The following is a 24,021-nucleotide window of genomic DNA, read 5'->3' on the forward strand; positions in this document are numbered from 1 at the left end:
GGATGGATCCCTGAGGGACACCGGCATTAATATTGTGAGCTTCTGATTTTTGCCCCTCAACTACTACTCTTATGAATCTATCAGAAAGAAATGATTTAATAATTGAGAAGACTTTTCCAGCTATACCATAGCTAGCGATCTTATGAAGTAAACCTTTATGCCATACCCTATCAAAGGCTTTAGATATGTCAAGAGCAATTGCCCTAGAAAGATTGCCACCGTCGAGAGATTTGCTAATCCTATGCGATATAACTGTAAGGACATCTGCTGTAGATCTAGCAGAACGGAAACCATATTGAGTGTCACTAAGAAGGTTATTTTTGTTGAGATGTTTGATTACTTCTGTATTTAATACAGATTCTAGCAACTTACTCATGACGCACAGGAGACTTATTGGCCTGTACTGAGAGGGGGATGAGCGATCACCTGAATTCTTAAATACAGGGCATACTGATGAGATTTTCCAGGGAGATGGGAAACTATTCTCCTTAAGACAACGTTTAAACAGTTTTGTAAGTATGGGCGCTAGTTCAGGTTGAAGTTTTTTGAGTACTATGATTGGAATACCATCAGGGCCAGTTGCTTTACTGGAATCAAGGTTTTTGATTAGTTTGGCAACATCACGTACAGATATACGTATATCACATAGCGTGTTTTCTGATACAAGAGGAAATATTGGGGGTTGGCGGTCTTGGTCGCAAAGGGTAGAATTAGCTGCAAAGTTCTTGACAAAGAGTTTGGCTTTGTCTGATGCTGACGAGATTACCTCAGATCCATTGATAATAGTTGGGATGGAGCACACGCTTCTGTTCAGGATTCTGTTTGCTATTTGCCAAAACTGGTGGGAACCAAGCCGCTGCTCAGCTACTTTGGACTTAACAGATTGAGCATACAACTTTCTTGCGTTCCTTATTACTTTCTTACAATGGTTGCTGGCAGTCCTGAAAACGGCTTTAGTTTCCATACATCTATTACGTTTGAAGCAGTGGAAAAAGTGATTTCTGTGCGCAATGGCAGCAGCACATTCTGGAGAGAACCATGGCTGGCTGTTAGGTTTTTGCTGAAACTTTTTAGAGGGTATGAAATGGTCAATACCTACAATTAACCATTCAGTTAGGTCTAATACTATAGAGGACACATCCTTTTTAAACATGGAATGCAGAGGTAGATCAGATATAAATGTACGGAAGCTATCCCAGTCAGCCTTAGTGTATCGATATACTGTACGATGAAGAGGTACGTCTGGGGACTTATTACATTTCATTTTTATCTTAATTGATACAACAGAGTGGTCGGAAGATCCAAGAGGCGACAGAACAGAAACTGAACATAGTTCAGGGCAAGTTGTGAGAAAAAGGTCTAGTAGGCTCGCATACTGGCCGTCATTATCGGGCACACGGGTAGGTTCCTGAACAATCTGAGTGAGGTCATAGGCAATGGAGAAATCATGACAGAACCTCCCCTCATCATCGGTCTTGTTTGAGTGGGTCAACCATTCGACGTTGTGAACATTGAAGTCTCCACATACGTGAATGTTAGCTGCAGGATAAGTAGAAAGGACTTGGTCAATTTTCTCAGATATGCTTTGAAAGATAGTAACTCCGCTGTTGTGGGGGCGATAGAGAGTAAATATAAATGCAGTAGTGTGAGCTAAAGCAACCCGGAAGCACATATAAGGTAAGTTAGGATCTTCCCTGGAGATGTCCCTCCCACATGGAAAGCTATCTTTAATATAGGCACATATTCCATGCCCATGGCGATCTTGGGGGTCAGATTTAGAAGTTAAGTTAGAGTATCCTGTAATTGCAAACTCATCAAGGGAAATAGCCTGTCCAATGCCAGTTTCACTTAAAAATAAAAGGTCTGGTTTAGTCTCCTGTAATTGGGTTTCAACCTCTGGAAGGTTAGAACGTAGACCCCTGATGTTGGAGAAGGAGACATGGTAGTAGGGGTCTACGTTGGAAGTTGGAGAACCGGGTTTAATCGTGTATTTTTTCTTGAAACTTGTCATGATGAAATTTTGGAATTTGTGGACTAGGTCGACAGATTTACTTAGAGCAGGACAGAGAGGGGAAACTAAGAGAGAAAAAGAAACGAAGAATTTTTTTTTTTTTTTTGTACCACATGATAAGGTAAAGCCGTAACAATTACCCACTAGTATGGCATCGAGAGGCCCCACCAGAAGCTACTGCATGGTCCAGATTCCATTCACCAAATGGCAATACAGCAGCCCCAGTACTTTGCACCTGCTGATAGGACAGCCTCCTTAGTGGTTAATCCAAGGTTCGGGTCCCTGACTATCAGGCGGATAACGTCAGCCCAGACAAAACGTTTACCTCCAGCACCCTTACTAGTGACATGGCTACAAGGATAGACATAGAAACAGAAAATTTCCACCAACTCTGCCAACTGTTCGCGCAAAAATACTGCCAACCTAGAAAACAGCTTTTTCTTCTCCCTTTGTCAGAAAAATCACTCATTTAAAAATGAGGACTGAGGGACAAATAAGAAGAAGCGAGAGTAACAGGAGCTGCCGATAACGCATCCACAATGCGTTTTCTACTCTCCATTAAAAAAAAAAAAAAAAAAAAAAAATCAAAATAAAATAAAATAAAAAAAATAACTATTAAGTATTGTACTTAATAAAAGTCCAACGGACCTGTTTAAGGGAAAGTATGGTGATAGATTCCCCTCCCACGAACTAAAAATGAGTACAATTAGGTAATCTATTTTTGCAATCAACTCGGTAGATAAATAAACATTTATGGACGAGAAAAAAAAAAAAAAAAAAAAAATTAAAGCTAGCATTTAATACAACAGAAATACATAAATTAAATACTGAAATAAAATGTAGTTATTAATATTTGAATCTTAAAATAAAAAGTGCGAATTAATAGAGAAAATCACTTATCACAACAACGCATTCCGTCTCCAAACTAGTGAAGAATTTAACTTTTAATAGCGTTCAGAAGATTTTTTTTTTTAAATTAACCGTTAAGAGAAAGCGTGATTTTATTCTGAACTTTAACTAATCACGTTTTAAGCAACTTATGATATAAAACAAAATCGGATGGGGGGGGGGGTTCTTCCGAAGTTAGTTGGTGACGATTATAAGTAATTGCGAGATAAGATGGGAGCCAGAAATTAGGGGTGGGGGACTGAAAATGATAATATAATGGATTGATTATACAATATTTAAGATCAACTTGGTAGATAAACATTTATGGACGAGAAAAAAAAAAAAAAAAAAATTAAAGCTAGCATTTAATACAACAGAAATACATAAATTAAATACTGAAATAAAATGTAGTTATTAATATTTGAATCTTAAAATAAAAAGTGCGAATTAATAGAGAAAATCACTTATCACAACAACGCATTCCGTCTCCAAACTAGTGAAGAATTTAACTTTTAATAGCGTTCAGAAGATTTTTTTTTTTAAATTAACCGTTAAGAGAAAGCGTGATTTTATTCTGAACTTTAACTAATCACGTTTTAAGCAACTTATGATATAAAACAAAATCGGATGGGGGGGGGGTTCTTCCGAAGTTAGTTGGTGACGATTATAAGTAATTGCGAGATAAGATGGGAGCCAGAAATTAGGGGTGGGGGACTGAAAATGATAATATAATGGATTGATTATACAATATTTAAGATCAACTTGGTAGATAAACATTTATGGACGAGAAAAAAAAAAAAAAAAAAAAAATTAAAGCTAGCATTTAATACAACAGAAATACATAAATTAAATACTGAAATAAAAATGTAGTTATTAATATTTGAATCTTAAAATAAAAAGTGCGAATTAATAGAGAAAATCACTTATCACAACAACGCATTCCGTCTCCAAACTAGTGAAGAATTTAACTTTTAATAGCGTTCAGAAGATTTTTTTTTTTAAATTAACCGTTAAGAGAAAGCGTGATTTTATTCTGAACTTTAACTAATCACGTTTTAAGCAACTTATGATATAAAACAAAATCGGATGGGGGGGGGGGTTCTTCCGAAGTTAGTTGGTGACGATTATAAGTAATTGCGAGATAAGATGGGAGCCAGAAATTAGGGGTGGGGGACTGAAAATGATAATATAATGGATTGATTATACAATATTTAAGATCAACTTGGTAGATAAACATTTATGGACGAGAAAAAAAAAAAAAAAAAAAAAATTAAAGCTAGCATTTAATACAACAGAAATACATAAATTAAATACTGAAATAAAATGTAGTTATTAATATTTGAATCTTAAAATAAAAAGTGCGAATTAATAGAGAAAATCACTTATCACAACAACGCATTCCGTCTCCAAACTAGTGAAGAATTTAACTTTTAATAGCGTTCAGAAGATTTTTTTTTTTAAATTAACCGTTAAGAGAAAGCGTGATTTTATTCTGAACTTTAACTAATCACGTTTTAAGCAACTTATGATATAAAACAAAATCGGATGGGGGGGGGGTTCTTCCGAAGTTAGTTGGTGACGATTATAAGTAATTGCGAGATAAGATGGGAGCCAGAAATTAGGGGTGGGGGACTGAAAATGATAATATAATGGATTGATTATACAATATTTAAGATCAACTTGGTAGATAAACATTTATGGACGAGAAAAAAAAAAAAAAAAAAAAAATTAAAGCTAGCATTTAATACAACAGAAATACATAAATTAAATACTGAAATAAAATGTAGTTATTAATATTTGAATCTTAAAATAAAAAGTGCGAATTAATAGAGAAAATCACTTATCACAACAACGCATTCCGTCTCCAAACTAGTGAAGAATTTAACTTTTAATAGCGTTCAGAAGATTTTTTTTTTTTAAATTAACCGTTAAGAGAAAACGTGATTTTATTCTGAACTTTAACTAATCACGTTTCATTGAAACGGGTGAAACTTTACATTTTAAAAGCAAATCGATTAATTGCCTGCTCTAGTTGTGAACCTCCCCCCCACCCCTCGGAGCATCGCAGAAAGCTTCACATGCCTCCCTGCAATGACTTAGTCTACAATATATTGTAGTCTACATTGCACTGTAAAGAAGCTACTGTTCATTTTATAAACTTATTTTTATATATATATATATATATATATAACGGCCTGAATTAAAGTTTAAAATGCAAAAGTCAAGTCTTATGGTTCAATTATGCCTTAAACAGAAACATTAATTTCGAACGCCCCTCTATCATATCAATGCACCTTTTGTTAATTTTATATGCCTGGCCTTTCTGCTTGTTCGTTGATAATGGCTTTAATTTAAATTTAAAATTAAAAAAAAAGTATCTTTCTGCTTGTGTGGTAATAAAACTTCTTAAATGTACTTGTGATATTAAGCTGTATAAGGTGCTAACTTTGGTCAAAATCATCTGTTGTTTTTTTTTTAATCGAATTTTTCGATTATCGCTCATTGATATTTATCATTCCAATACAAAACCTATCTAAAAACACAGCCAGATACATGAAGTACATATGTGTGAAATTTCATCAAAATCAAAATATTTCAACAGGAGTAGATAAAACTTTTACCTGTACAACTTTAAAAGACCACAAACTAATTCCATAAATAAATTTACTTGTTGATTATTAAAACTTAGTAGAACTAGTGTAGAAAAATAAATCTTCACACGACAGACCAACTAATCGAATGTGTCAACAAATGTGAATAGAATTTAATGAGGCCAAATTTGGTGTGGCTTCACACAATACGTCTGACCATGTTTTCCAAATCCAAATTCATTCAGTACTTTTACGACCAATCCCACACATCACGCACTTTATGTAGTTTAATGCAACGATGAACCGGATGCATTTCTACTGATTGTTTTGTCAATGTGTGTGTGTGTGTGTGTGTGTGTGTGTGTGTGTGTGTGTGTGTGTGTGTGTGTGTGTGTGTGTGTGTGTGTGTGTGTGTGTGTGTGTGTGTGTGTGTGTGTGTGTGTGTGTGTGTGTGTGTGTGTGTGTGTGTGTGTGTGTGTGTGTGTGTGTGTGTGTGTGTGTGTGTGTGTGTGTGTGTGTGTGTGTGTGTGTGTGTGTGTGTGTGTGTGTGTGTGTGTGTGTGTGTGTGTGTGTGTGTGTGTGTGTGTGTGTGTGTGTGTGTGTGTGTGTGTGTGTGTGTGTGTGTGTGTGTGTGTGTGTGTGTGTGTGTGTGTGTGTGTGTGTGTGTGTGTGTGTGTGTGTGTGTGTGTGTGTGTGTGTGTGTGTGTGTGTGTGTGTGTGTGTGTGTGTGTGTGTGTGTGTGTGTGTGTGTGTGTGTGTGTGTGTGTGTGTGTGTGTGTGTGTGTGTGTGTGTGTGTGCGTGCGTGTGTGTGTGTATGCGTGCGCGCGTGTGTGTGGGTGGATAATATCAAAATAAGAAAAACTCGGTGTGAATAATAGCATATTTACAGGTGTGTAATAATAATAATAAAACAAAAAAGTCAGGTTGGGGAAAGTACTAAACTTTGGCCAATTGAATATGGGTCAAAACCAGAACAGTCGGATTCCTTTTAACGTGTCGGCTTCTTTATTTTCTTTTTCTCTGTCCCTTTATTTCTCTCTCTCTTTATATATATATATATATATATATATATATATATATATATATATATATATATGTGTGTGTGTGTGTGTGTGTGTGTATATATATGTATATATATATATATATATATATATATATATATATATATATATATATATATATATAAAATGTGTGTATGTTTGTTTGCGATATTTTTTGAATAAATGCAATTATTTATACGAAAGTACATTTTTACCTAAATGCGAGTTTGGAATGATTTTCCCTTTCACCAATTTGGTGCCCTCACATAGCGAGCGGCATATGTATTGTTTTAAAAATATAATTATCCACTGACACGTATTTCGTTGTCTCTCTCTCTCTCTCTCTATATATATATATATATATATATATATATATGTGTGTGTGTGTGTGTGTGTGTGTGTGTGTGTGTGTGGAAAAACGCGGTCCACTTTTCGTATTTATCATTATAGAGCAAATAGTTAATTGATTATTATATTGTACCATGTATATATTATAGTGATTTTAAAAGCAAAAAAAAAAAAATATATATATATATAGATGGGTTCCATCAGCTAGAATAGAAATAAAAACATTTAGTACTCTAGTCTTACTCTTACGGTTTGAGCTATCATCAGATGGATAATAAATAGTTTAATTTTAACCTGCTTGAACGTATAAATGTATACTTGCGCATTTAGTCGACTTACGTCTGCCAACTTGCAATGACTTTCAAATTTGATCCTTTAGAAAAATTTTTAAACGACTAAATACTAAATCGAATTTGTTCCACGGGTTCAAATCCTCTATATATCAAGTTTTAAGTTTGTAGACGAAAAATTGACGGAGGTGTTTGGTTCAGACTAACAGACGTTGCATAACATAAATATTTACCGGGAATATGCTCAGCAACACTTATAATTACCAATCAGATATTTTGCCTTTATATCAAACTTTAGCTAAACTGAAGTCATTCCCAATCCCCTATCTACTAATACCATAGTATCTTTAACGTACGTGTGTGTGTCACTGTTTCCAGATTATAGAATATTCGGTCAGGAGATCCTATTTATTAAGAAGGAGGATAGAGGGTGATACTACGAACATTAAATTAGTAAATAGATATATTCTAATTTAATGTTCGAAGTGTGTTATCACCTTCTATCGCCCCCTCTTTAGTAAATAAGATCTCCTGATTACCGAAGACGCAATGTAAGAAAAAAATTAAAATAATAAATGTGATATCGCTTTTCGGTCGTATGTGAAAATAAATATATCTTCTTGGTCTTCTGGCTAGGATCCAAGGGTATTATCTGTTCTGTCTAAAGATGGTATAATGATACCGTGGGATTTCTGTTCGCGGCGGGCGTCAATCCAATGGAAATATGTCATAGATTCCTATAAGGGCACTGGCGATAAACCGTAATAACTAGATATATTCTGACACTACAATAATCAAATTACTTAGATAAATACTTTGACAGTATTAACAAAAGGGCTAAAATAATATTGCCGGGTCTCCATTAACGCTGAACGTCCGCAGAATGCCCAGCAGAAATATATTACATATGAAAGATGCTACTGTTCAATTTCCACGGGTCCCGCTAGTATCTATTAACAGTGCTCACCTGGCACATAGCTCTACAAGTATATTACTGTTGATGTTCGTCCATCGCTTAGGAAAATGATCGTGATCATGTAGTTGTTTTGTGAGTTCTGAAATGGCTCCTGGGTTCGATTCGAGTCTTGAAGGCTCGTGCATGTAGCATCCTTGTCGGATTATTCTGTAGCAGAAGTGCTGACTGTTCTGTCTTTTCTAATAGTCTGTTTCCGCTCGCGTTTAGATTCAGCAATTGTAGCCTCTTGTGGGTTGCCGTACGACAAGAATATGTTTTGAGCTAAGTTTTCATATCTTAGTAGTTGATGTATCAGTATAAATGTCATATTATGGACCTCCCTGCACAGAGTCAGGATCCTGAGGAGTGATAGGAAGGGATTCACAAAAAAGAAAAAAGTAGTTGGAAGTAAAAAAAAAAAAAACTTTAATAATGGGTGGAGATGATTCATCAAAGCGCACTACTGTCTAGTAGAATCAATATCACTTTTTTTTTTACTTATCAAGTGTAGAGTAGCGGTGATTAAGACAAAAGACTGAACATAGGATTTCCATTCCGGATGTTAATATATTTAGAAGTTTGGAGTTAATTTAGGTCAGTTTACAGCTTGCGACAGTTGACGACAGTTTGTGGTTCGCAACAGATCGAGCAGATCTGAGATGACCTGAATTCAAGCGAACGAAAATAATTGTCTCGATAGAAAAATCTTATTCGTTGGGTCTTAGTTGATGCACTGCAATTTAACTAACACGTGGACGTTAGCGTTTGGGGTATCGTTTTCCGCAATGCTATCACACACACACACACACACACACACATACCTAAAGTACAACTGATCTATACACAATGTATCGGAGTTTATGTTTTTTCTTGCGAGTTTGTGTTGTTATATTTTTTTATTCGTGTGAACCAGTGCTCGATCTCTCAGCAATCGCCAAAACGACACAGCCAGAATAATAAGAAAAACAGAAGACGAAGGAGAAGCAAATGACAACATACAACGGTGGCACCGCATGGTCTTAGATAGACATGACAAATTTTGGCGGTAAATGGTACTGAATAGATTCTAATTTTAATCGTAACTTCGAGTCTATTCATTATAGAGGCCTACTATTTGGCCCAAATTATAATCAGTGAAGTCTCGCAGATTATAGTACTTTAACCGCAAAAATTTCGATCATATGAAAATTTGACGGAATTTCATCTTCTGGCTTTTCAAATTTTATTTATTGATCTGATGCTCTTTGATAACAGTAACCACGAAGTAAAAATCAGTCCGATTAGATCGTTTTGAGTTATTTATGTTTTTCATAGTATAACTAGTGCGAAGTTTAACAAAGTAACAACGCACGTATGGCACTAACAACAGCCAACGTGTGTACATACCGAGCCGTATGCAACGTGACGTTACGGCAGAAAGAAAAGAAAAATATTATAAAAAAAGAAAAACGTGGACCCTTGATGTTAATAAGGGCAGAAATAGACGTGACACACAGGTGGCCCAAGGGAAATACATGGCTGGACAGGAGCGAAGTACCACGCGTTCGACACGGCAAGGTCTTGTTACGCCCATTGGAGTATGAGAAGACTTTTGAACAAGCGACAAGGCGAAAGTACCTGTAAATAAATGTCTGTTGTTTCACTAAAATAAAATGGAGTTTACTTAATCTTGTCTTTGTTGACATGTTAACTTTCTTCCAACATTGCCCTGCTTTTTATTGAAACCAACCGAGAGCTCTTTTTAGTATCTTTGCTGTTCTCTTAAGTGCGATTGTCTGGATCTCTTTTGCACTTGGTTCACCAGGAATATTAGTTAAGTAGGACTTCAAGTTCTTCTGCATAAGCCCTGTAGCACCTATAATAACTTAACACGTGTGTAAGGTTACAGAAGAAGTAAAGCCGAGATAAAGATTTGGCTTGTGTGTGTAGTTTCACGGCTGGCTCATGACTCTCTTTTACTAGTTATCATTTTGACTTTTAGCAAATCCACGGTTTCCGTATCTTTATTGAGCTTGAAGATGGGCCACGTCTATACTAAATTATTATTACAACAGAGACCAGTGTTTCAACATTACATATCAATATTTAGCTATTTACTATAGAAGTTTTTTTTTAACAATACGTTTTGGAAACCTTATACTCCCCAATCATTGTACAAAATAAAACTTGTCAACTTTTGACAAAGATATAGAAAGGAAAAAAAAAAACGTCTAAAGACACCTGACGAAGCTGGTGGTAAACGAACAATTTACGAGTCATCTGCCGTCCACACAATTATACAAGATTAATTAAGCAGAATGTGCTGAGATTTTCCATGCTTCGCAAAACCTGTCAGATAATGCGATCGTTGGCACTGTCCATTTGGTTCCAATTGACTGCCTACACAATACTGTGAATGCTAACTAGGAAATATCCGCCAATATCGGATACGGATATACACTAAACTATTTTTTTTTTTCATTTTTCTTAAACTTTTTCTTCTAGGGGATGGGACATCCAACCAGATGTCTGACATTTACCCCTATTTTAGTGAGTCCAACCAAGAGATCTTTTCAGGATTCTAGCCGTCCCTTTCAGTGCAATCGTTTGTATTTCACTTGCACTTGGTTCACCGGGTATGCTTGCTATGTACTTTTTAAAGTTCTTTTTCATAAGCCCAGTTGCTCCTATGATGACTGGTATAATTGAAACGTCTTTTAATTTCCAATTTCGTTTCATATCATACATAAGTCCTTGATACTTTGTAATCTTTTCCCTCTCAACTCTGTTAAGCCCTGTATCATTGGGTACACTGACCTCTATTGCGGTCGCTTTTTTGTTTGCTCTGTCCCAAATCACTATATCTGGTTTAACAGCTGCATTTTCAAGATATGTAGCAGTAGGGATTATGTAGTCATAGTGAATAGTGTAGTTGTCATTCCCAACTGTTCGTTCGGGTGTATGTTCCCAGGAGTTTTTACTACACTGAATGTTGAGTTTCTTACATATCTTCCAGTGAAGGTATTTGCAAACTCCGTTATGGCGATCTGTATAATAACCGTCTCCAAGTAGGACTTTGCAACCAGAAATCAGGTGGCCCACACTCTCAACCTCAGTGCTACAGAACCTGCATTTATTATTGTTGCTTAGACCACACATCTTTTTGAAGGCGTTTGTCATGAGGCCCTGGTCTTGTGCAGCCAATATCAACCTCTCTTGGTCGTAATGGAGGGATCCTCTTTTGAGCCAGTCCAGGGAACCATCCCTATCAATATATTGTTGGGATAGTTCAGTCGGTAGGTATTTTGCCCGTTTATGGTTGGTCCATTCTTCTGTTTTAACACTATGGAACTGACTAGTGTATTTTTTCCGACTTTTCTGGGCTATGTCAGTGGCAGGCTTGTTTGGGTTCTCAGTATCATTTGTAAGGCAATCTTTTCCAAAATGAGTGGCAAGTTGTGTTATAGATGTTGTGTTACTTGCTCGATTCTGATAATGGTCTTTAATTTTCATAAGCTTGGGGTTACAGGAACTTATTATGTACTGACCTATGCTGACGATTGTGGCTCTGTGTTGATGATTGACTTCCGAGAGCCCCATACCTCCTTCTCGCCTGGGTAGGTACAAACGAGGCATGCACTGATTTCGATAAATAACTCGGTACAAGGTTAGCATTTTCCTTGTCTTTGTGTCAAGCCAATTTATGTCTTTCTGAGGCCAGTCAATACTGCCAAAACTATATGTTAGTACTGGCATGGCAAGTTGGTTAATTGCCGTAATTTTGTTCTTGTTTGTGATTTCAGTTTTGCAGATTTTTCTTACCCGGCGTAAATATTCTTGGCTTAGTTTCTCTCTCATCTTTGAATGCTGGATGGACTCATTTTCATCAATGCCGAGGTATTTGTATGTTTCCTGTTCATCCAGTTCTCTGATTACACTATTTTCATCGTGCTGTATATTTTCAGTAGATACCTTCTTGCCAGCTTTCAGAGTACACATAGCACACTTATCCAGTCCGAGCTTCATTTTGATGTCATTAGAAAAAGTGTGGACAATTTTTAGTAGATTATCTAAATCCTTATCCGAGCTAGCATAAAGCTTAAGATCATCCATGAAAAATAAATGGTTTATTAACTTGGAGGATTCTCTTTGGCGGCTGTAACTTAGATTATAAGCACCTTGGTAGTTCTTTAGAAGCTTACTTAGAGGATCAATTGACAGGCAAAATAGTAGAGGAGATAAACTGTCTCCTTGGAAGATACCTTTTTTTATTCTTATATTTGGGATGGATATCCTTCCCCCGTTATGGTTTAAGGTAATGGATGTTTGCCACTCCTTCATTTGGGCAGCTAAAATTTCTCGTATGGTCGGGTGGATTTTATATAATTCAAGGCATTTTAGTATCCACGAATGGGGTACACTATCAAATGCTTTCTGATAATCTATCCATGCCATATTTAGATTTCTTTTTCTTTTCCTGCAATCTTCCAAAATGGTCTTATTAATGAGCAATTGATCTTTGGTGCCCAGGCAGTTTTTCCTACATCCTGTTTGTTCCTCCTCAAGATAATCACCGGATGAAAGATGGTCATATATGCTGTCAGCTATTAATCCAGTGAACAGCTTGTAAGTCGTGGTTAGGCAGCATATTGGGCGATATTTGCTAGGGTTTTTGGTTTCTGTGCTTTTAACTATTAAGCTTGTATCGCCTTTTAATAGCCATGATGGTGTCGCTTCATAAGCTTTCAACATTCTGGTGAAACATTAGTATGCGTCTCCACGGGCTGTACAATGACGTCTGACGTCAACTGATGCTTAAATAGTTTGATGTGAAGTTTTTAAACATTATTTTTGCCCATGCAAATTCGTAGAACCGTTATTATTATTGGTCTGCCTCGCCATCTTGGAGCTGTTGTTTGGCGAGAATAAATTTTAGTATGAATAAATCAATAATAATACTTTAAGATGTAATTTGGATGCCGTTTAACACGTGCTAGTCTGTAAAACTGATGATGATGATGATGATGATGATGATGATGATGATGATGATGATGATGATGATGATGATGATGACGACGACGACGACGCCGACGACGACGACGACGACGACGACGATGATGATGATGATGATGATGATGATGATGATGATGATGATGATACAGTTTACCTTGCAATTTCCATTTAAGACACAGTGTTCTAAAATGTTACAAGTGCAAGCTGCGTTTTCCTACACATACATACATACACACACACACACACATATATATATATATGTATATATATATATATATATATATATATATATATATATATATATAGAGAGAGAGAGAGAGAGAGAGAGAGAGAGAGAGAAAGACACACACACACATATATATATCTATATATATATAAAAATGTAAATGTTGGTTCGTTCGGAGTTAATTGTCTAAAAAACCACTGGACGGATGGCTTCCACGTTTTGGTATAATATGTTTACTATATCCATGTGTGTTTGTATATATTCCTTTTTAATTATAACATTATACTTAATTTTTCTATGATAAATAGGTGGATTTCTTTTTACCGAGAGGCGATTTTTTTTATTTAGGGACAATTATTTATTACCGCTTCCTGTCACGTGACCAGTGTTACAATTTAGCGGTTTTCATGCTAGATCTGGAGATTTCGTTTACAATCTAGCGGGAAATTCTAGAAAATCTGGAGGTATTTGGCACCCAGACACTCGCATTAGATTGCTTGAAAATACTTTAAAACATAAAATAAACTCATTCATGTAAGTAAAAAAAAGTAGCATTTATTGCCTTTGGTAACAATTATTTATTGATTATTTGTTTTGTTTTTCACCTGTTTTTCGACTAACCATTCTTAAATCTCACTATAAAATCGATTTTTCCAAGTACATTTTAGGTGGGGTAGCATTCCAATCTCCCCGAAGGGGTTTGTATTACTGTACACAGGTTTGTATTACTGTACACATAGATTCGAAAAAGTTGTCAAAAAACAAATATATAACAAATAAATGTTATCAAAGGCAAGATAAGTTACTTTTCTGCCAAACTGGCTAGCGATTTTCTGGACATTTCTTTCTCCTGATCTCGCGGTTTTTTTTTAAATCTCAGTTGACAACATTGCATCACTAAAAAAACACCACAGGCTTAATGTAAACAGAATGTGTTTACAATATCGGTAAATTTTCAATGGGTTTATTGATAATGTAACCATGTGATTGAACTTTAATTTAAATTAACCACACGTGGTCGAAAAATGAATGCCGACGCTCAAAGTGTATACACATTTTGATTCCTCCCTTTACTTAAAAATTCACCAAAAATCAGGAAATTAACGAATTTTAATGAAAATTGCAGTATTTTTCAAATAATGATCGCAGAATATAATGAACTAATTATTTTTACTTAACTCTTGGTGAAAATGTTTTATTTTGTTTAAACAAAAAATACCTTTACTAAAGTTATGGTTTTCAGTAGTAAATAAAAAACGCAAGAATTTATTTTTGCTTTTTTTTAAAGCATCGTAATTTGTAACAATAAAAAATAATTTTTATAGTAACATTACGAAAAAAGCCCCTAAAGTCCGTATTAATGTATTCGATATAACTCGAAGAAAAATGAATTATCGGATACTAATCAGGAAATTAAAGATTCAATTAGATTCCTATTTCAGTCACCTAAATTATTTAAGGTGAAATGAGTTTAGGAATTTATAGCCAAACCTAAATACTTTTTTTTTGGTAAATATCCAGATACGCTACTACAGAACACCGACCTCTCTAATTTGTTTGGGGGGGTGGGGGATGTGATGTTGGGGCGCGCGCGCGCCAACATCACATCCGCCCCCCCCCCCGCTCCCGCCCCCAATGTACAAAGTAAAATCTTCAGAAAATGTTAAATGGTGTTCTAATTGGTAAATGTCGGTGCGTTACTTACGGAAAATTTGAAAATTCGATGTTCCAGGTAAAAAAAAAAAACAGATAAATTACCCCCCCCCCTACTCCAACTTGGTGTGCTTTCCTTTTCTTATTTTATTTCTTTTTCAGCTAATTTTAAATTTTCCACCCAAAAAGCGCTATAATGTATTTTTGAAAATTAGAAAATTCTATGTCCTGGAAAAAAAAAATCCCCTCCCCCAACATAGTTTGCTTGGTGAAGCCGTCGTTTATGCTACAGCGTGCATGCGCGTAGCATAAACGGATGCTGCAAAATGGTGGAAAGAAGTTCGTGGGTTCAGGGGTAAATACCATGCAAACGGTAAATTTGCCCCAAGTTTGACTGTCAGATTCGTTGTCAGCGACCTCAATTACCTATGAAGAAACAAATTAGAGTGGTCGGTGTTCTGTAGTAGCGTATCTGGATATTTACCTTTTTTTTTTTTTTTCTTGCTTAAAAAAAATAGCATTAATACAGTAAGTTAGGTAAACTGACTTTTTCGTTTAAAAATGGAATTATTTCCCTTTCGCTATTAACTTCTTTTTTTTTTAAATTTTTTTTTTAATAAATATTTTGTGGGGTTTGTATTACTGTACACATAGATTCGAAAAAGTTGTCCAAAAAGAAATATATAACAAATAAATGTTATCAAAGGCAAGATAAGTTACTTTTCTACCAAACTGGATATATTTTTCGTGTTTTTATTCAATGTAACATGTTTATTCAGCTCGAAAACCATACAGTGTTTACCGATGTATTGGAACATTCAAGATGGTGTCTGATTCTCTCTTTAACACGGTAAGTGTGGGAAAAGATGTTATAAATAAAAAAAAACGGATAAAATACTGTTAAAAACTCGCTCAATATATGTTACCGTGACATAGGTTGACATATATTCGACGGGTTTTTAATAGTATTTTGTATAGTTTTTTATTTATAACACCTTTTTCCATACTTACATTGTTAAAGAGGGTGTGAGACGCCATCTTGAATTTTCGAATACATCGGTAAACACTGTATGTTTTTCGAGCTAAATAAATATGTTACATTGAATAAAAACATAAAAAATATATCCAGTTTGGCAGAAAAGTAACTTATCTTGCCTTTGATAACATTTATTTGTTATATATTTGTTTTTTGACTTTTTTGAATCTATGTGTACAGTAATACAAACACCCATTTTGTGTTTTATATACATAAAGTACAATTGTTGAATGTTACTGTTTTGATTATATTCGTTTGGGGGGGGCACAATTAAAAAATTAAGAAAGATTAAAATGAAGCGAAATTTAAGTTTCCGTTCCATTTTTACAACAACCGTAAAACAGTGCATACTCAGCAAGTTTTATCGTAATTTATAAGCATATTGAAACACTAAATCAACATTTTATTTATTTTTTTGCATAATTAATGATGGAAGTATTTTTCTGTTTATTTTCTTAACATCTGTTAAAAAAATGAATAATTTGTACATTCTCTTGAAAAAAAGAATCAAACTTTTCTCTTCTTTCACATGTGTTCCATTTTAACAAACTGAGCCACAGCAACGCGTGGCCGGGTACAGCTAGTATATACATATATATATATATATATATAGAGAGAGAGAGAGAGAGAGAGAGAGAGAGAAAGAGAGAGAGAGAGAGAGAGAGTACTTGAATGACTACTGGAGAGAACTTGAGTGCTTACTAGACACTATCCTCGAGTGTCTAAGGTCTCTCTGAACCGGGATTTTCAGAACAACACGGCATGAGGATACTTTACCCTACAAGTAAACTATGACGAAATATTCCAAATCACATAGTATTCGCGGCTCAAATAAGATCTCTTCGATATGGTTAACCAACACTGATATTTACGAGAAATGATGCACATTCTCCAGGTGATATTACCTTAGGTAATAGCACGAAGATGCACACCCTACGAGACAAGAATAATTCTTGTCTTGGAATCCAGTACAGCCAAGATATCACAAGAATAGTATGCTATAACATATTTAAATAATCAACTGGGAGAGAAAAATTGTTCTAAATTTCTTTATTGACACAATATTTGAGAGATAAAGAAAATAAATGAAACATTCAAATATTTATGTATCTGATATAGAGATCGAGTGTTAGGCCTAGGTAGATGGCCACTTGATTTCTGAGAACTTCGACGAGAGAGAAAATGAAACATTCAGAGAAACAGTACTGTATGTGGATGACTATAATGCTCCCTGTCTTGTGTTGAGCATACTGGGAAGTGATAAGTAAACTGCCATTAGCGTATTAAGCGATGCTCTTTGCGTAAACAAATCGATCTTAGGCCTTTGCACGATGTCAAAACATCGTTAATTCACTACCCGCACAGAAGAAGTCAAATAGCAAAATGTTAAGAAGCCTTGACCGTCGTTTGGGTGGGCGGGTTTAAATCCTGGCATGAGATAGTTGCCGGTCTAGCCCCACTAATGAGCTGTGATATAGCGGAACAGGACTGTGTGTGGATGACTATAATGCTCCCTATCTTGGGTCGAGCATATTGGGAAGTATATATTCCGATCAATTTGTTTTTATGTTTGTTTTTTTGTATATTCATATTCATATTAAACACCATTTTTTCTATTTATTTAAAAAGAAAATACAACTTTGTTGTATATGGATTGTAGAATTGTATTCATCTGTAAAATATCTAGTTTCTTTGCATATTCTTTTAAACATTTATTTTAATTCATTCGCTATTAGGTTTTCTGGGGGGGGTTGGGGGGATGGGGGTAATCATCTTTTGTCAACTCTTATGTGTAATTACATTCATGCAAATATTCTACATATTTGCGTAATATTTGTGTAAAACGGTTATAATAAACACAAACCTCTTTCTATATATAGTAATGTATATATATATATGTTTAAAAATTTTGGCCTACCAAACTCCTCTGTCAGTTTTGGTCTACAGACATGAAAGCTAATATATTGGGCATTCGAACGCATGCGAAACTTTATATTTGGGTTTTAGCCGGAGAAAATCGGTGCAAAATTGTGAAAATTACAAAAATGAAATTTGCCAGGTAAACGTCGAAGACGGAATTAGAAATATGCATGCGTAACGTAATAGCTATTGGTTCATGTTTTAATTTGTAGTCTTGCAGCAAGCATACCTACAGTTAATGACTATTTCATTCTTTTATATTCAATATTTTATTTTCACTCGAAAACGTAACAATAGCTACTTTTTCAGGACAGAGAAAACAAGTAGAGTTGTGTAACGTTTTTATTGAATGGAATACTTATATTGAAATTGAACTTTTTGAAAAAGCTTCAACTCAAACTCTACACAACAACGATCACTCCTAGTACAAATCTTTTATTATATCTCTTAAGAGACAAAATGTGCTTGGATAGTAAGGTACCTCCGCTTTTAACGGGTTATTAATTGACACTGATGGTTTCTATATCTAACCTTAAAATCAGTAGATGTATCCCCTTGTAATATTTTTCCAAACTAGGATTATTTTCTTGGAACAGTAGCTCACTTTAATAAATAAAAAAAAATCTCTACAAATATTTGGTCATTAATAGAAGACTTGATAGGTTACAGATGGTTCAATTAACCTCCATTTCTCCTGAACTATAGCCCAGTTTAATCATCAACATATCTCCGGTCATTTATACACGTATGAAAATTATAGTTTCATAGTTACATATCTTCTGAATACTACTCTAAAATAATAATGATGATGATGATGATTATGAGGAGGAGGAGGAGGAGGAATTATGAAAAATGATGAAATGTTAATTACTTGCTTAGTACGTTTGCAATTTAATAATCGGCCCAGCCAATATATCAAAGTTATTATTTTCGTAAGGGGGGAGGGATAACGAGGTTTACAATCACAAAAAATGATTCTCGAAATTAGTAGTAACATTTCCAAGAATTATGAAAAATGATGAAATGTGAGTTAATCGATTAGTGCGTTTTTAATGAAATAATATACCTACACAACATAACAAAGTTATTATTTTCGTACAGGGGAGGGCGATAATGTGGGTTAAAATTATGAAAAATGATTGTCGAAATTAGTAACATATCCAAGAACTATGAAATATGATGAAATGTAAATTAATCGAGTGGTGTGTTTGTAATGAATTAATAAACCCAGACAATATATCAGGGTTATTATTTTCGTACATTGAATGCAATAATGTGGGTTACAATTATAAAGAATGATTGTCGAATTTATTAAGATATCTAAGAATTATGAAAAATGATGAAATGTGAGTTAATTTATTTGTGTGTTTGTAATGAAATAATAAAGCCAGACAATGTATCAAAATAATTATTTTCGTAAAAGGAGGGGCGATAATGTTGGTTACAATTATAAAAAATGATTGTCGAAATTAGTAACATATCCAAAAATCATGCAAAATAATGAAATGTTAATAAATCGATTGGTGTATTTGTAATGAAATAAACTACTCAGACAATAGATCAAGTTATTATTTTTTAAGGGGGTGGGGTGATAATGTAGGTTTAAATTATGAAAAATGATTGTCGAAATAAGTAACATATCCAGGAATTATGAAAAATGATGAAATGTTTATTACTTGATTAGTACGTTTATAATTTAATAATCGGCCCAGACAATATATCAAAGCTATTATTTTCGTAAGGGGGGGGGGATAACGTGGTTTATAGTTACAAAAAATGATTCTCGAAATTAGTAACATATCCAAGAATTATGAAAAAAAGTGAAATGTGAATTAATCGATTGGTGTATTTTTAATGGAATAATAAGCCCAGACAGTATATCAAAGTTATTATTTTCGTAAGGGGGGGGGCGATAATGTACTTCAAAATTATGAAAAATGATTGTCGAAATTAGTAACATATCCAAGAATTATGAAAATGATTAAATGTGAGTTAATTGATGAGTGTGTTTGTAATGAAATAATAAACCCAGACAATATATCCAAGTTATTATTTTCGTAAGGGTAGGGGCGATAATGTTGGTTAAAATTATAAAAAAAATATTGTCGAAATTAGTAATATATCCATGAATTATGAAAACTGATGAAATGTGAGTTAATTGATTGGTGTGTTTTTATGAAATAATCAACTCAGACAATACATCAAAGTTATTATTTTTCGTAAGAGAGTGGGGCGATAATGTGGGTTAAAATTATGAAAAACGATTGCCGAAATTAGTAACATAACCAAGAATTTTGAAAAATAATAAATTGTGAGTCAATTGATTCGTGTGTTTGTAATGAAATCATAAACCCAGACAATTTATCAGTTTCTGTAGGTGATCAACAATAATTTTCTGAATTTTCAATGTTAACTTCGGGAAATTACGTCACAGTTGTAGTGGTGAGTAGAAAGACACATGATTATATTGCTTTTTAACGTACTCTGGAGTTCTCTATGTATTAACAAACCTTTACTTTTCGGGTGGGACTGTCCATTTTGGGGTACTATGCACTCTCCCACAATATCATATTAAAAAAATATGGAATAACTATGGAATCATATTCCGGAAATGACATCGTTTCTCTTACTAATGTGTTGTTGGTGATTGTTGTAGATAGGGGGGGATCTATATTAATATTGAAATTGTGGTAAAGTAAAAGTTGCCAAACGATCATTCGCGTCAATGCATTTATGTAATTATTTGGAAAACCTGCTGAGTTATGGTCAAGAAATGTTATAATTTTACTTAAAATGATGCTGTCAGTAGTAGGGAGGGAAAGAACACAGTAATGTGAAATTTTGTAGTGAAGCAAGGGTTGCCTAATCACAAAGCTTCTCTATATATTTGTTTATTTGTTTGTAAAGCATGCTTAGTAATTTTCCGAAAATGATGTCTTTTTTCAAAAAAATTTTTGTTGTAGGTAGTGGGGAAAATTTAAACAGAGTAACGTGGAATTTGATAATGAAGCAAGGGTTGTTTAATCACGTAACGGTGTCAATGTATTTATGCATTAATTGTAAAATCCTGCTGAGACATTTTCCAAAAAATGACATAATTTTTCTTACGATAATAGTGCCGATAGTGAGGAAGGAAAGAAACGCAGTAATTTAGGAAGGAAGGGTTGCGAACTCATAAACCAACACAATGTATTTATGTATTAATTTGGAAATCCTAATGATCCATCTTCTAAAAATGATTTCAGTTTTCTTAAAATCATGGTAGCCTTGGTGGGAAGAGAAATTATTTCATATATGTTGTACAATACCTGTCGAGAGTATGTTAAATTGTTTCATATATGTATATAAATAACCCGTCCGAAGGTAGGTAAATATATTTTAAATATGTGTTGTAAATTACCCGTCCCAAAAATATAAAATTATTTCATATACATTCTGTAAATTACTTGCCCTAGGAAAGGTACAATTATTTCATACATGTAATAGCCGTCCTAGGATAGGTAAAATATTCTTTTGCTCGAAATAGCAAATTATACATACACGTTAAAAATTTCTCTCTCCAAAGAATAAGAATTATATTCAAAATCAATTTCAATTTTCTCATTGTTTATACGGTCCCGAGCAGCGCCGGGTAGTCCCGCTAGTGTTATAATAAGACATGTTCATATTAGAAAACAGTAACCTATTCAGCGTCGGCATCATCTATATATGAAATACTATTTTTTTTTAAATCTTGGTTTGACTATCTTTCGAACTAAAGAACAGATCTCTACTGTGATTTAAAGAGATACATCGGAAATAATTTATTTAAAATGCAGATATACAAATTTACTGGCAGGCGCTACCGAGAATTAATGAGGATTCCATATGTATTCCTCTTCACAGCTCTGGGCCTCATATTATTATCTAAAGTAAAGTAAAGTGGTATTTCTTGTCTGTAGAGGCTTGTCCTGAAAACAGACACCACAATTATATTTAAAAAAAAAAAAAAAAGAAGTAATAATGTAAAAGAAATAGAACCATTGGATTCCACATTCTGGAGAAACATTTTGAAATTTTGTGTTAGATGTTTAACAGAACTGAGGAATACGAAAACATGATTGCTCAATCGATTTGTAGACTGAGGGATTAGTCGATTAAGATTGGTAGACAGAAAGACACAACAATGTGATTGGTTGATCGGAGGCAATTGGTTGATTGAGATATGCAACGATGTGATTGGACGTTCTATTGTCGGACTGACAAATGCAAAGACGTGACTGATCGATTAAGAATGGTGGATTTAAAGATACATAGGCATCGTCGATCGATTAACGTACCAAGAGCTATTAAATTGTGATTGGTCAATTACGATTGGTGGATTGAGGGACGCAACTATGTGAACGATTATTCGACTGATAAACTAAGAGATGAGATACGATGTTGTGATTTGTCTATAATGATTATACAATGTTTATTGAATGGGATTATGTAAAAAAAAAAAAAATCAGTCAATTAAACAGTTATTGTGGAGTGCAAATGGTCGTATTAGGCATCGGTCGTCACATGATTGTTCGTATCAAGTAAAACAAGTAGATGACCAGTTTGGGCCACAACTTGTAATTTTATTTCATTTGAAAAATTAATCAACTGTGATATATTATTTTTTGCAAAACTAAAATAATGAGTCTGTTATTTTATTATTATATTTTTTTATTATTTTTTTTAAATACAATATATGCGAATGTGCTTAGTTCTGGGATTGCGTTTTGTTGGATTTTTTATTTTAATTGTTCTAATAAACTGCGATGTATAAGTAACACAATAAGTTAAACTATCAACATATTTAAATTCCTCATCTCGACACATATATTCGACTATTTTTAATATCATCAAATTTACATACATATGTATCTAGATATAATTAACGATTTAGGGATGTCTATATCAAAGGCCAAAGTGAATATCACAGAAAAGGTAAAAGTCATACTTTTGATAATGACGTCGATTTTTCTCGTCTCTAAGGATTCGCTCCTTAGTCTATATTGTACCTATTTACTATGCCTCCCCACGGGACAGAGTTAGACAGCAGGGTCGTTTTTTAATGTGGAGAAAAGGTACAAAAATAAAAATTGTCTCAGTCGTGAAGGATTTCTCCTCCGAAAGAGAACAAGAAATAGAAGTGCAGCATCTGAAGATCAGATACTACACTTTGATCTTGTCCCGAAGGCCAAGAAAGTATAGTCTATATTCTAGCCAACGAAGTCTCGCATCTTATCGGATCTAGACCTTGAGCTTTGACTTTGACCTTGAAATTTTTTTGTCTTAGTCGCAAAGCTAAATAAGCATTGATCAACAGTTATTGAGAATAGGTTGCCAAAAACAAATACCAAAAGCATCAATTTACAAAAACAATAAATAAATAAAGAGAATAAAAACATACCTGTACAGGTGTAAGCGTCTTGTTGATAGTAGCCAAGCGGACAGTGGCAAACGTACGAACCTGGCGTATTCACACAAGTGGCAATATCCGGGCAAGGCATGACGGCGCACTCATCGTTATCTGATTTAAAAAAAAAAAAACATGTGTCAACAGAACTGAACCAAAAAAAAAAAAATATTTAAACACCGAAGTGAGATTTAAAAAGAAAAACAATTATTCTATTATAAAAAAAATATATTATTATAACGGAGTGACGGGATTCGACGGAGAATTTCGAATGGTAAATGTACAAGTCAATAGTTGTGTAACCGCAGAGAAAAAAAGAAGAAAAAAAAAGTGTTTAATTTATTTTCACGCAGAAATTAATATAAAATGAATACGTACTAGATACATTTGAAGCCAGAACAACGCATTATTACAAAATAAACAGGTATTTATTTGGTTGGAAATTTATATAGAAATTTATAAATATTTTCGAAGATAGACTTCATCATCAGTATGTCTTCCTTTCATTCTTTTTTTTTTTTTTTTGCCATGTTACTGTTGGAGCATAAAATAACAGAAGTCTGTTTGTTGTTTTTACGGTAGTTTTTTCAAATATCGGAACGGTGCGTTGGTCACGCGGAATTCACGTTAGGGTTTGTATTC

The 24,021-nt window shown here is 34.2% G+C and overlaps 1 protein-coding gene across 1 annotated transcript in view; it reads right to left on the reverse strand.

Moving 5' to 3' along the window:
- Positions 1 to 23,456, reverse strand: part of LOC145243718 (polycystin family receptor for egg jelly-like) — a 144,744-nt gene extending 121,288 nt beyond the window's left edge. The window contains exon 1 of the mRNA XM_080106771.1: positions 23,374 to 23,456. The gene's annotated coding sequence lies outside the window, so the exon portion shown is untranslated. The remainder of the gene's footprint in view (positions 1 to 23,373) is intronic.
- Positions 23,457 to 24,021: the final 565 nt, after the last annotated feature.

This window comes from Euprymna scolopes, chromosome 22, assembly GCF_053919585.1.
Source record: "Euprymna scolopes isolate OS-2025 chromosome 22, ASM5391958v1, whole genome shotgun sequence".
Classification (NCBI taxonomy): domain Eukaryota; kingdom Metazoa; phylum Mollusca; class Cephalopoda; order Sepiida; family Sepiolidae; genus Euprymna; species Euprymna scolopes.